Here is a 13,461-nt window from a genome sequence, read left to right as displayed (position 1 = left end):
GGTGCAGGACGGGAGGGTTATAACAGGGATACAGGAAGGTGCAGGACGGGAGGGTTATAACAGGGATACAGGAAGGTGCAGGACGGGAGGGTTATAACAGGGATACAGGAAGGTGCAGGACGGGAGGGCTATAACAGGGATACAGGAAGGTGCAGGACGGGAGGGTTATAACAGGGATACAGGAAGGTGCAGGACGGGAGGGCTATAACAGGGATACAGGAAGGTGCAGGACGGGAGGGTTATAACAGGGATACAGGAAGGTGCAGGACGGGAGGGCTATAACAGGGATAGAATAAGGTGCAGGACGGGAGGGCTATAACAGGGATACAGGAAGGTGCAGGACGGGAGGGTTATAACAGGGATACAGGAAGGGAGGGCTATAACAGGGATACAGGAAGGTGCAGGACGGGAGGGCTATAACAGGGATACAGGAAGGTGCAGGACGGGAGGGTTATAACAGGGATACAGGAAGGTGCAGGACGGGAGGGCTATAACAGGGATACAGGAAGGTGCAGGACGGGAGGGTTATAACAGGGATACAGGAAGGTGCAGGACGGGAGGGCTATAACAGGGATACAGGAAGGTGCAGGACGGGAGGGTTATAACAGGGATACAGGAAGGTGCAGGACGGGAGGGATATAACAGGGATACAGGAAGGTGCAGGACGGGAGGGGTATAACAGGGATACAGGAAGGTGCAGGACGGGAGGGTTATAACAGGGATACAGGAAGGTGCAGGACGGGAGGGTTATAACAGGGATACAGGAAGGTGCAGGACGGGAGGGCTATAACAGGGATACAGGAAGGTGCAGGACGGGAGGGCTATAACAGGGATACAGGAAGGTGCAGGACGGGAGGGTTATAACAGGGATACAGGAAGGTGCAGGACGGGAGGGTTATAACAGGGATACAGGAAGGTGCAGGACGGGAGGGTTATAACAGGGATACAGGAAGGTGCAGGACGGGAGGGCTATAACAGGGATACAGGAAGGTGCAGGACGGGAGGGTTATAACAGGGATACAGGAAGGTGCAGGACGGGAGGGTTATAACAGGGATACAGGAAGGTGCAGGACGGGAGGGCTATAACAGGGATACAGGAAGGTGCAGGACGGGAGGGTTATAACAGGGATACAGGAAGGTGCAGGACGGGAGGGCTATAACAGGGATAGAATAAGGTGCAGGACGGGAGGGCTATAACAGGGATACAGGAAGGTGCAGGACGGGAGGGGTATAACAGGGATACAGGAAGGTGCAGGACGGGAGGGCTATAACAGGGATACAGGAAGGTGCAGGACGGGAGGGTTATAACAGGGTTACAGGAAGGTGCAGGACGGGAGGGTTATAACAGGGATACAGGAAGGTGCAGGACGGGAGGGTTATAACAGGGATACAGGAAGGTGCAGGACGGGAGGGTTATAACAGGGATACAGGAAGGTGCAGGACGGGAGGGTTATAACAGGGATACAGGAAGGTGCAGGACGGGAGGGCTATAACAGGGATACAGGAAGGCGCAGGACGGGAGGGTTATAACAGGGATACAGGAAGGCGCAGGACGGGAGGGTTATAACAGGGATACAGGAAGGCGCAGGACGGGAGGGTTATAACAGGGATACAGGAAGGCGCAGGACGGGAGGGTTATAACAGGGATACAGGAAGGCGCAGGACGGGAGGGTTATAACAGGGATACAGGAAGGCGCAGGACGGGAGGGTTATAACAGGGATACAGGAAGGCGCAGGACGGGAGGGTTATAACAGGGATACAGGAAGGCGCAGGACGGGAGGGTTATAACAGGGATACAGGAAGGCGCAGGACGGGAGGGTTATAACAGGGATACAGGAAGGCGCAGGACGGGAGGGCTATAACAGGGATACAGGAAGGCGCAGGACGGGAGGGCTATAACAGGGATACAGGAAGGCGCAGGACGGGAGGGCTATAACAGGGATACAGGAAGGCGCAGGACGGGAGGGTTATAACAGGGATACAGGAAGGTGCAGGACGGGAGGGTTATAACAGGGATACAGGAAGGTGCAGGACGGGAGGGTTATAACAGGGATACAGGAAGGTGCAGGACGGGAGTGTTATAACAGGGATACAGGAAGGTGCAGGACGGGAGGGTTATAACAGGGATACAGGAAGGTGCAGGACGGGAGGGTTATAACAGGGATACAGGAAGGTGCAGGACGGGAGGGCTATAACAGGGATAGAATAAGGTGCAGGACAGGAGGGCTATAACAGGGATACAGGAAGGTGCAGGACGGGAGGGTTATAACAGGGATACAGGAAGGTGCAGGACGGGAGGGTTATAACAGGGATACAGGAAGGTGCAGGACGGGAGGGTTATAACAGGGATACAGGAAGGTGCAGGACGGGAGTGCTATAACAGGGATACAGGAAGGTGCAGGACGGGAGGGCTATAACAGGGATACAGGAAGGTGCAGGACGGGAGGGTTATAACAGGGATACAGGAAGGTGCAGGACGGGAGGGCTATAACAGGGATACAGGAAGGTGCAGGACGGGAGGGTTATAACAGGGATACAGGAAGGTGCAGGACGGGAGGGTTATAACAGGGATACAGGAAGGTGCAGGACGGGAGGGTTATAACAGGGATACAGGAAGGTGCAGGACGGGAGGGCTATAACAGGGATACAGGAAGGTGCAGGACGGGAGGGTTATAACAGGGATACAGGAAGGTGCAGGACGGGAGGGCTATAACAGGGATACAGGAAGGTGCAGGACGGGAGGGTTATAACAGGGATACAGGAAGGTGCAGGACGGGAGGGCTATAACAGGGATAGAATAAGGTGCAGGACGGGAGGGCTATAACAGGGATACAGGAAGGTGCAGGACGGGAGGGTTATAACAGGGATACAGGAAGGGAGGGCTATAACAGGGATACAGGAAGGTGCAGGACGGGAGGGCTATAACAGGGATACAGGAAGGTGCAGGACGGGAGGGTTATAACAGGGATACAGGAAGGTGCAGGACGGGAGGGCTATAACAGGGATACAGGAAGGTGCAGGACGGGAGGGTTATAACAGGGATACAGGAAGGTGCAGGACGGGAGGGCTATAACAGGGATACAGGAAGGTGCAGGACGGGAGGGTTATAACAGGGATACAGGAAGGTGCAGGACGGGAGGGATATAACAGGGATACAGGAAGGTGCAGGACGGGAGGGGTATAACAGGGATACAGGAAGGTGCAGGACGGGAGGGTTATAACAGGGATACAGGAAGGTGCAGGACGGGAGGGTTATAACAGGGATACAGGAAGGTGCAGGACGGGAGGGCTATAACAGGGATACAGGAAGGTGCAGGACGGGAGGGCTATAACAGGGATACAGGAAGGTGCAGGACGGGAGGGTTATAACAGGGATACAGGAAGGTGCAGGACGGGAGGGTTATAACAGGGATACAGGAAGGTGCAGGACGGGAGGGTTATAACAGGGATACAGGAAGGTGCAGGACGGGAGGGATATAACAGGGATACAGGAAGGCGCAGGACGGGAGGGCTATAACAGGGATACAGGAAGGTGCAGGACGGGAGGGTTATAACAGGGACACAGGAAGGTGCAGGACGGGAGGGTTATAACAGGGATACAGGAAGGTGCAGGACGGGAGGGCTATAACAGGGGTACAGGAAGGCGCAGGACGGGAGGGCTATAACAGGGATACAATAAGGTGCAGCACGGGAGGGTTATAACAGGGATACAGGAAGGTGCAGGACGGGAGGGTTATAACAGGGATACAGGAAGGTGCAGGACGGGAGGGCTATAACAGGGATACAGGAAGGTGCAGGACGGGAGGGCTATAACAGGGATACAGGAAGGTGCAGGACGGGAGGGTTATAACAGGGATACAGGAAGGTGCAGGACGGGAGGGTTATAACAGGGATACAATAAGGTGCAGGACGGGAGGGTTATAACAGGGATACAATAAGGTGCAGCACGGGAGGGTTATAACAGGGATACAGGAAGGTGCAGGACGGGAGGGTTATAACAAGGATACAATAAGGTGCAGCACGGGAGGGTTATAACAGGGATACAGGAAGGTGCAGGACGGGAGGGTTATAACAGGGATACAGGAAGGTGCAGGACGGGAGGGCTATAACAGGGATACAGGAAGGTGCAGGACGGGAGGGTTATAACAGGGATACAGGAAGGTGCAGGACGGGAGGGTTATAACAGGGATACAGGAAGGTGCAGGACGGGAGGGTTATAACAGGGATACAGGAAGGTGCAGGACGGGAGGGCTATAACAGGGATACAGGAAGGTGCAGGACGGGAGGGTTATAACAGGGATACAGGAAGGTGCAGGACGGGAGGGCTATAACAGGGATACAGGAAGGTGCAGGACGGGAGGGCTATAACAGGGATACAGGAAGGTGCAGGACGGGAGGGCTATAACAGGGATACAGGAAGGTGCAGGACGGGAGGGTTATAACAGGGATACAGGAAGGTGCAGGACGGGAGGGTTATAACAGGGATACAGGAAGGTGCAGGACGGGAGGGCTATAACAGGGATACAGGAAGGTGCAGGACGGGAGGGTTATAACAGGGATACAGGAAGGTGCAGGACGGGAGGGCTATAACAGGGATACAGGAAGGTGCAGCTCTTTTCAGAATGAGTTTATCTAGCGGAGCGAAGCCCATGGATCAGCGAGAAGATGTCACACAGGCTGCACAATACAGAGATTCTCTGTGTATTACAACATCAGGATCAGAACGCAGCTCAATGGCAAAAACACTGCATGGATTTGTTCATGTAACACACACACACAGTGTCACACACACACACACACACACACACACAGAACTATTTCACATAGCATGTTTCTCCCATTTACAACAGTGCGTGGGACGCAGCGCTATACGTAGAATGTTACAGGCACTGTCCCTGCCCCGCAGAGCTTACAATCTACAACTCCTTCAGCATATGTATGTATGTATACATACACGCAACATTCTGTAAGTGTCACACACACACACACACACACACAGTGTCACACACACACAGTGTCACACACACACAGTGTCACACACACTGACACAGTGTCACACACACTGACACAGTGTCACACACACTGACACAGTGTCACACACACTGACACACACACAGTGACACACACACACACAGTGACACACAGTGACACACAGTGACACACAGTGACACACAGTGACACACAGTGACACACAGTGACACACAGTGACACACACAGTGACACACACAGTGACACACACACAGTGACACACACACAGTGACACACACACAGTGACACACACACAGTGTCACACACACAGTGTCACACACACAGTGTCACACACACACACAGTGTCACACACACACACACAGTGTCACACACACACACACAGTGTCACACACACAGTGTCACACACACACACACACAGTGTCACACACACACACAGTGTCACACACACACACACACACACAGTGTCACACACACACACAGTGTCACACACACACACAGTGTCACACACACACACACACACACAGTGTCACACACACACACACACACACACACAGTGTCACACACACACACACACACACACAGTGACACACACACACACAGTGACACACACACACACAGTGACACACACACACACACACACACAGTGACACACACACACACAGTGACACACACAGTGACACACACACACAGTGACACACACACACACAGTGTCACACACACACACAGTGTCACACACACACACAGTGTCACACACACACACACACACACACACACACACACACACAGTGTCCCACACACACACACAGTGTCCCCCACCCACACACACACAGTGTCCCCCACCCACACACACACAGTGTCCCCCACCCACACACACACAGTGTCCCCCACCCACACACACACAGTGTCCCCCACCCACACACACACAGTGTCCCCCACCCACACACACACAGTGTCCCCCACCCACACACACACAGTGTCCCCCACCCACACACACACAGTGTCCCCCACCCACACACACACAGTGTCCCCCACCCACACACACAGTGTCCCACACCCACACACACAGTGTCCCCCACCCACACACACAGTGTCCCACACCCACACACACAGTGTCCCACACCCACACACACAGTGTCCCACACCCACACACACAGTGTCCCACACCCACACACACAGTGTCCCACACCCACACACACAGTGTCCCACACCCACACACAGTGTCCCACACCCACACACAGTATATACGTAGAATGTTATAGGCACTGTCCCTGCCCCGCAGAGCTTACAATCTACAACTCCTTCAGCATATGTATGTATGTATACATACACGCAACATTCTGTAAGTGTCACACACACACACACACACACAGTGTCACACACACACAGTGTCACACACACTGACACAGTGTCACACACACTGACACAGTGTCACACACACTGACACAGTGTCACACACACTGACACAGTGTCACACACACTGACACACACACAGTGACACACACACACACAGTGACACACAGTGACACACAGTGACACACAGTGACACACACACAGTGACACACACACAGTGACACACACACAGTGACACACACACAGTGACACACACACAGTGACACACACACAGTGACACACACACAGTGTCACACACAGTGTCACACACACAGTGTCACACACACAGTGTCACACACACACACAGTGTCACACACACACACAGTGTCACACACACACACAGTGTCACACACACACAGTGTCACACACACACACACAGTGTCACACACACACACACAGTGTCACACACACACACACACAGTGTCACACACACACACACACAGTGTCACACACACACACAGTGTCACACACACACACAGTGTCACACACACACACAGTGTCACACACACACACAGTGTCACACACACACACACAGTGTCACACACACACACACACACACACACACACACACACACACACACACACACACACACACACAGTGACACACACACACACAGTGACACACACACACACACACACACAGTGACACACACACACACAGTGACACACACAGTGACACACACACAGTGACACACACACAGTGACACACACACACACAGTGACACACACACACACAGTGACACACACACACACAGTGTCACACACACACACAGTGTCACACACACACACACACACACACACACACACACAGTGTCCCCCACCCACACACACACAGTGTCCCCTACCCACACACACACAGTGTCCCCCACCCACACACACACAGTGTCCCCCACCCACACACACACAGTGTCCCCCACCCACACACACACAGTGTCCCCCACCCACACACACACAGTGTCCCCCACCCACACACACACAGTGTCCCCCACCCACACACACACAGTGTCCCCCACCCACACACACACAGTGTCCCCCACCCACACACACAGTGTCCCCCACCCACACACACAGTGTCCCACACCCACACACACAGTGTCCCACACCCACACACACAGTGTCCCACACCCACACACACAGTGTCCCACACCCACACACACAGTGTCCCCCACCCACACACACAGTGTCCCACACCCACACACAGTGTCCCACACCCACACACACAGTGTCCCCCACCCACACACACAGTGTCCCACACCCACACACAGTGTCCCACACCCACACACAGTGTCCCACAGTGTCCCCCACCCACACACACAGTGTCCCACACCCACACACAGTGTCCCACACCCACACACAGTGTCCCACAGTGTCCCACACCCACAGTGTCCCACACCCACAATGTCCCACACCCACACAGTGTCACACACACACACACACACACACACACACACACACACACACACACAGTTGGTGATACTGGCAGTTCTGTCCTTCTGCAAAGCGCTGCTTTGGGATGCGATGACCATTGATTGCGGGACAGGGGTGGTCACACTTTTGAGCTGGGTGTAAACCCCAACATTGGGAACAGTTACTCTGGTTGATACCTCACCGCAGCACACAGGGGATACAGCAGCACACCCGAGCAGTATATAGCACAGCACAGGGGATACAGCAGCACACCCCGAGCAGTATATAGCACAGCACAGGGGATACAGCAGCACACCCCGAGCAGTATATAGCACAGCATAGGGGATACAGCAGCACACCCCGAGCAGTATATAGCACAGCACAGGGGATACAGCAGCACACCCCGAGCAGTATATAGCACAGCACACAGGGGATATAGCAGCACACCCCGAGCAGTATATAGCACAGCACAGGGGATACAGCAGCACACCCCGAGCAGTATATAGCACAGCACACAGGGGATATAGCAGCACACCCCGAGCAGTATATAGCACAGCACAGGGGATATAGCAGCACACCCCGAGCAGTATATAGCACAGCATACAGGGGATATAGCAGCTGAGCAGTATATAGCACAGCACACCCGAGCAGTATATAGCACAGCACACCCGAGCAGTATATAGCACAGCACACAGGGGGTATAGCAGCACATGCTGAGCAGTATATAGCACAGCACACAGGGGGTATAGCGGCTGAGCAGTATATAGCACAGCACACAGGGAGTATGGCAGCTAAGCAGTATATAGCACAGCAAACAGGGGGTATAACAGCACACGCTGAGCAGTATATAGCACAGCACAGGGGATACAGCAGCACACCCCGAGCAGTATATAGCACAGCACAGGGGATACAGCAGCACACCCCGAGCAGTATATAGCACAGCACACAGGGGATATAGCAGCACACCCCGAGCAGTATATAGCACAGCACAGGGGATATAGCAGCACACCCCGAGCAGTATATAGCACAGCATACAGGGGATATAGCAGCTGAGCAGTATATAGCACAGCACACCCGAGCAGTATATAGCACAGCACACCCGAGCAGTATATAGCACAGCACACAGGGGGTATAGCAGCACATGCTGAGCAGTATATAGCACAGCACACAGGGGGTATAGCGGCTGAGCAGTATATAGCACAGCACACAGGGAGTATAGCAGCTGAGCAGTATATAGCACAGCACACAGGGAGTATGGCAGCTAAGCAGTATATAGCACAGCAAACAGGGGGTATAACAGCACACGCTGAGCAGTATACAACACAGGATATAGCAGCACACAGGGGGTATAACAGCACACGCTGAGCAGTATATAACACAGGGGGTATAACAGCACACGCTGAGCCATATATAGCACAGACAACACCCACACTACGTTATCTTCATTATCTGAATCCCCTAACCCAGGGGGCTCAACTCCAGACTTCAAGCCCCCAACCAAACAGGTCAGGTTTCAAGGATATCCCTGCCTCAGCACAAGTGGCTCAATGGAAGACTGAGCCACATGTGCTGAAGCAGGGATATCCTGAAAACCTGACCTGTTGGGAGGGGGGGGGGGTTTCTTGAGGACTGGAGTTGAGAACTCTGCCCTAATGAGAAACAGATCTGTAATGCTATAAACTCACATCTGTGACACAGACAGGCGCTTCAGTAACAAAGCAGGCACACCGAGCCCAGCACCGACAGGGTTAACACCAGCGCACGTCTCCTGCGTTAAGTTTTAAGGCCTGCACTGGGACCTGCCCTCCGCGGGACAGACACGCGCGATGATGCAGCGAGATTCGGTAAGTACACAAACCGGTGCAGGACAAGCATGGCGTGATATCAACCCCGGAGCCCTCGCTCTGTGACGTCTTTATTTATATAGCGCCATTAATGTACACAGCGCTTCACCGCAGTGACACACGGGACAGTCATAAATAACAAATAATACAACTAACACATAAAGGGGAGAAGTGCTTCAGACATAAAAGTAACATTCATGAAAAGGAGTCCCTGCCCCGAAGAGCTTACAATCTAATCCGTCCATGTGGATGACAGAGGGGGGGGGAGGATCCCCTATAAAGAAATGCCTGGGACAGATAGAGGTTTCAGTGGGATTACGGTGTCTGCAGCAGATCATAACCCTGCACACAGAGCATTTAAATGGGAAACGTCTCCAACCCCCCGCCCCCCCCCCCCATCTTAACTACAGCCACTGTCCCTTTACACTTCCACGTGGAGCATCTCGGGAACGTTACAAAAAACACGTCGGGTGTGCAGGTCACATTTAAGATGGCAGCGCCCTGGTCTTTCCCGCGGAGGACTTTACATAAGCTGCGCGCACAGTGTCAGAGTAAGGGGCAGGAATATTACCCCTAGCCCCCTGAACGAGAGCCGCACTTCCTGTGGAAAAGAAGCATTCCTCACACGAGCATCTTGTTCAGGCCCCTGGGGGCTCCGGCTGCACGGAATGTGTGCTCGGAGGCCGGGGAAGCAGCCTGCCTCGCACGCTCGCTCGCTAGTGAACAGGCCTGGTTTTGTGCCTCGTTAATCGTCGCATTTGGAAACTCGGGCAGCCGAGGAATCGCCTGCCACCACTTCACAGAAACTCACCATCCCACCCTGCGCACGGCACACGGGCTGCCGCCGCGTGGGCGCACGCCATAGCGGAGACACCAGTACAGGGCTATACACCTACAATACAGGGACAAGAGAAGCAGGGTGTAGGCAATCTGTCTTGAAGAGCTAGCAATCCAAATGAAATTCCATATGGAGTCACTTCATCCTAATATTTGGCTTCTCTTGACAGCTTGTATATACAGTAAGTTATGGGACTTAATAACAGGACATCATATTCACTTATTTCTCCCAGCCGAAGCACCACACACACGCACACACACGCACACGCGCTGCTCTCACTGGAACTCCCTGTGTTTCTATCATTTGTGCTCACCTGGGACACACACCATCACAGCCAGCCTCGCCGGCCCGCAGGACCCCCTCCAGCCTCACAGGCCCGCAGGACCCCCCCCTCCGGCCCGCAGGACCTCCCCCCCTCCGGCCCGTACACAGCCAGAGAACAGATGGGAAACGGAGGATCTCTCAGCCTCCTGTCTCACGGAAGAAGCAGCCCAACGCTGGGGACCCTAAACATGCTGCAGAATAAATGGGTGTAGAGTATGACAATACACTCTTCACCTCCCTCCTGCTGCTGTTGGGGGACGATGGACTAATATTTGGGAATTTGAAACGGCTCATGGTTCCCCTGTGCTAATGAACCGTCTGGGGCTTTAGCTCCAACGAGTTCTGGCTCCGAGCTAGCATGCAAATGCTGAGAACCTGCGCTGGCTCCCTCCAGATCCCAGGGGAGAGGATCGCTGGCTCCCCTCCAGATCCCAGGGGAGAGGATCGCTGGCTCCCCTCCAGATCCCAGGGGAGAGGATCGCTGGCTCCCCTCCAGATCCCAGGGGAGAGGATCGCTGGCTCCCCTCCAGATCCCAGGGGAGAGGATCGCTGGCTCCCCTCCAGATCCCAGGGGAGAGGATCGCTGGCTCCCCTCCAGATCCCTGGGGAGAGGTGCGCTGGTTCAGAGCGGTCACTTCTCATGGGACAGTGCCAGATATGTGTAGGACACACTGTACCTCTAGGACCATGTCAGTCACAATAAATATAGGCAGCTATATAATAGCAACAGGTCCTGAACATCAATCAGGGATCTCCATATGATAAATCAACCTAAGTTACCAGAGTTATGTTATAAATGACAGTCACGTACTGTTTGACATACATTTTATTTTAAACCCCCTTTTTTTATTTATTGATACAATAAAGTATTTTAATACATTCACTATACATTCATTTGTGACAGAGTGCTTGCATAGTAGGTTTCTTTTTCTCCTTGATACATTCTTGTCCTTACCTAGTTAGCACCTCACATTGGTCTATTGCTCAGCTGTGCGGGTGTTCTCTGTGTATATAGAGACATTAAAGGATTGCCAATTCAAACAGGCTCTCTGTGAGTAAACATTCACTTTGGATCGGTCACTCTGCTGTCCCTCACAGCCTTAACTCTGCCCCCTATCACAACTCTTCCTGTAATAGTGACAGATGTCAATAACACTGGGATCGTATCTACAGGATTATGTAATTCATGATTATGTGAGGTCCTTCCGGAAGCATGTATTGATTATGTGAGGTCCTTCCGGAAGCATGTATGGATTATGTGAGGTCCTTCCGGAAGCATGTATGGATTATGTGAGGTCCTTCCGGAAGCATGTATGGATTATGTGAGGTCCTTCCGGAAGCATGTATGGATTATGTGAGGTCCTTCCGGAAGCATGTATGGATTATGTGAGGTCCTTCCGGAAGTAACAAACAGGGTGGAGTTTGTCACCTAACATGTCAATGATCATGTCCTGCAGAGAATTCTTAGATGGCGGTGCATCTGCCTGGGAAAAAATAGCATAGGACCAAACTTGCAGGAATTGGGTACAAAAAGAATTTATTGGCACATAAAAACAGCAACAGCAAAACTCTGACGCGTTTCAGCCGCAACGGGCCTTTGTCAAAGAGTCTTTGACAAAGGCCCGTTGCGGCTGAAACGCGTCAGAGTTTTGCTGTTGCTGTTTTTATGTGCCAATAAATTCTTTTTGTACCCAGTTCCTGCAAGTTTTGTCCTACGCTATTTTTTCCCAGGCAGATGCACCGCCATCTACGAATTCTCTGCATTGCATACCACTTCGGTAGGAGAACGCCTCACAGCACCTGGATCTTCAGTGATTTGTGAGTTATTCTTGCTTTATTCCATTTGTACCACTGTACCTTAGCCAGTGACACCCATACAAAATGTACCTATTACATAGGTTAGTGGGAGTCCACACAGAGTGGCTTGAAATAGGTTACAAGTGACACGGTTATGGATTAACAACGCTGTGTGTTTTTGGAAAGACATTTTGATTATATACAATTGGTTCATGGACGTTCCCTGAGAGCATTGCATAGGAGTTTGATCTCCTATTCTTTCACAATGATCATGTCCTAACTGTCTATCTGAAAAGTGAGTATGGTATAGATACAGCATAAAAAAAAATAGGACTAGCACAACCCCAATACTCACATATTTACACACACAAAACAAAAATCAAATACACACATAGTTTCAAAGTGTAGTAAATTAACACAAGTACACACAATTGTATATGTATAAACTATCTGTACTGACAGATATACAGTCCTGTGTGTAGACATCTGTATACATGTATGTGTCTTTATTTATATAGCGCCATTAATGTACATAGCACGCTGAACAGCAGTAATACACATGACAATCATATTGATAACACTGCACACAGCTCCATGCACACACAGACAAAGATACACATGTTGCAAGCACACACAGGAATACATGTTGCGCACAAAGATATACATCACACACACCACACACAGATACACACACACACCAAACAGATACACACCACACACACACAGATACATATACACACACCATACAGATACACACCACACACACACAGATCCACACCACACAGATACATATACACACACACACACACACCACACAGATACACACCACACACACCATACAGATACACACCACACACCACTCGACCATACGT

Source organism: Ascaphus truei, chromosome 13, assembly GCF_040206685.1.
Source record: "Ascaphus truei isolate aAscTru1 chromosome 13, aAscTru1.hap1, whole genome shotgun sequence".
Taxonomy (NCBI): Eukaryota; Metazoa; Chordata; class Amphibia; order Anura; family Ascaphidae; genus Ascaphus; species Ascaphus truei.
Note: the sequence above shows the minus strand (reverse complement) of the source record.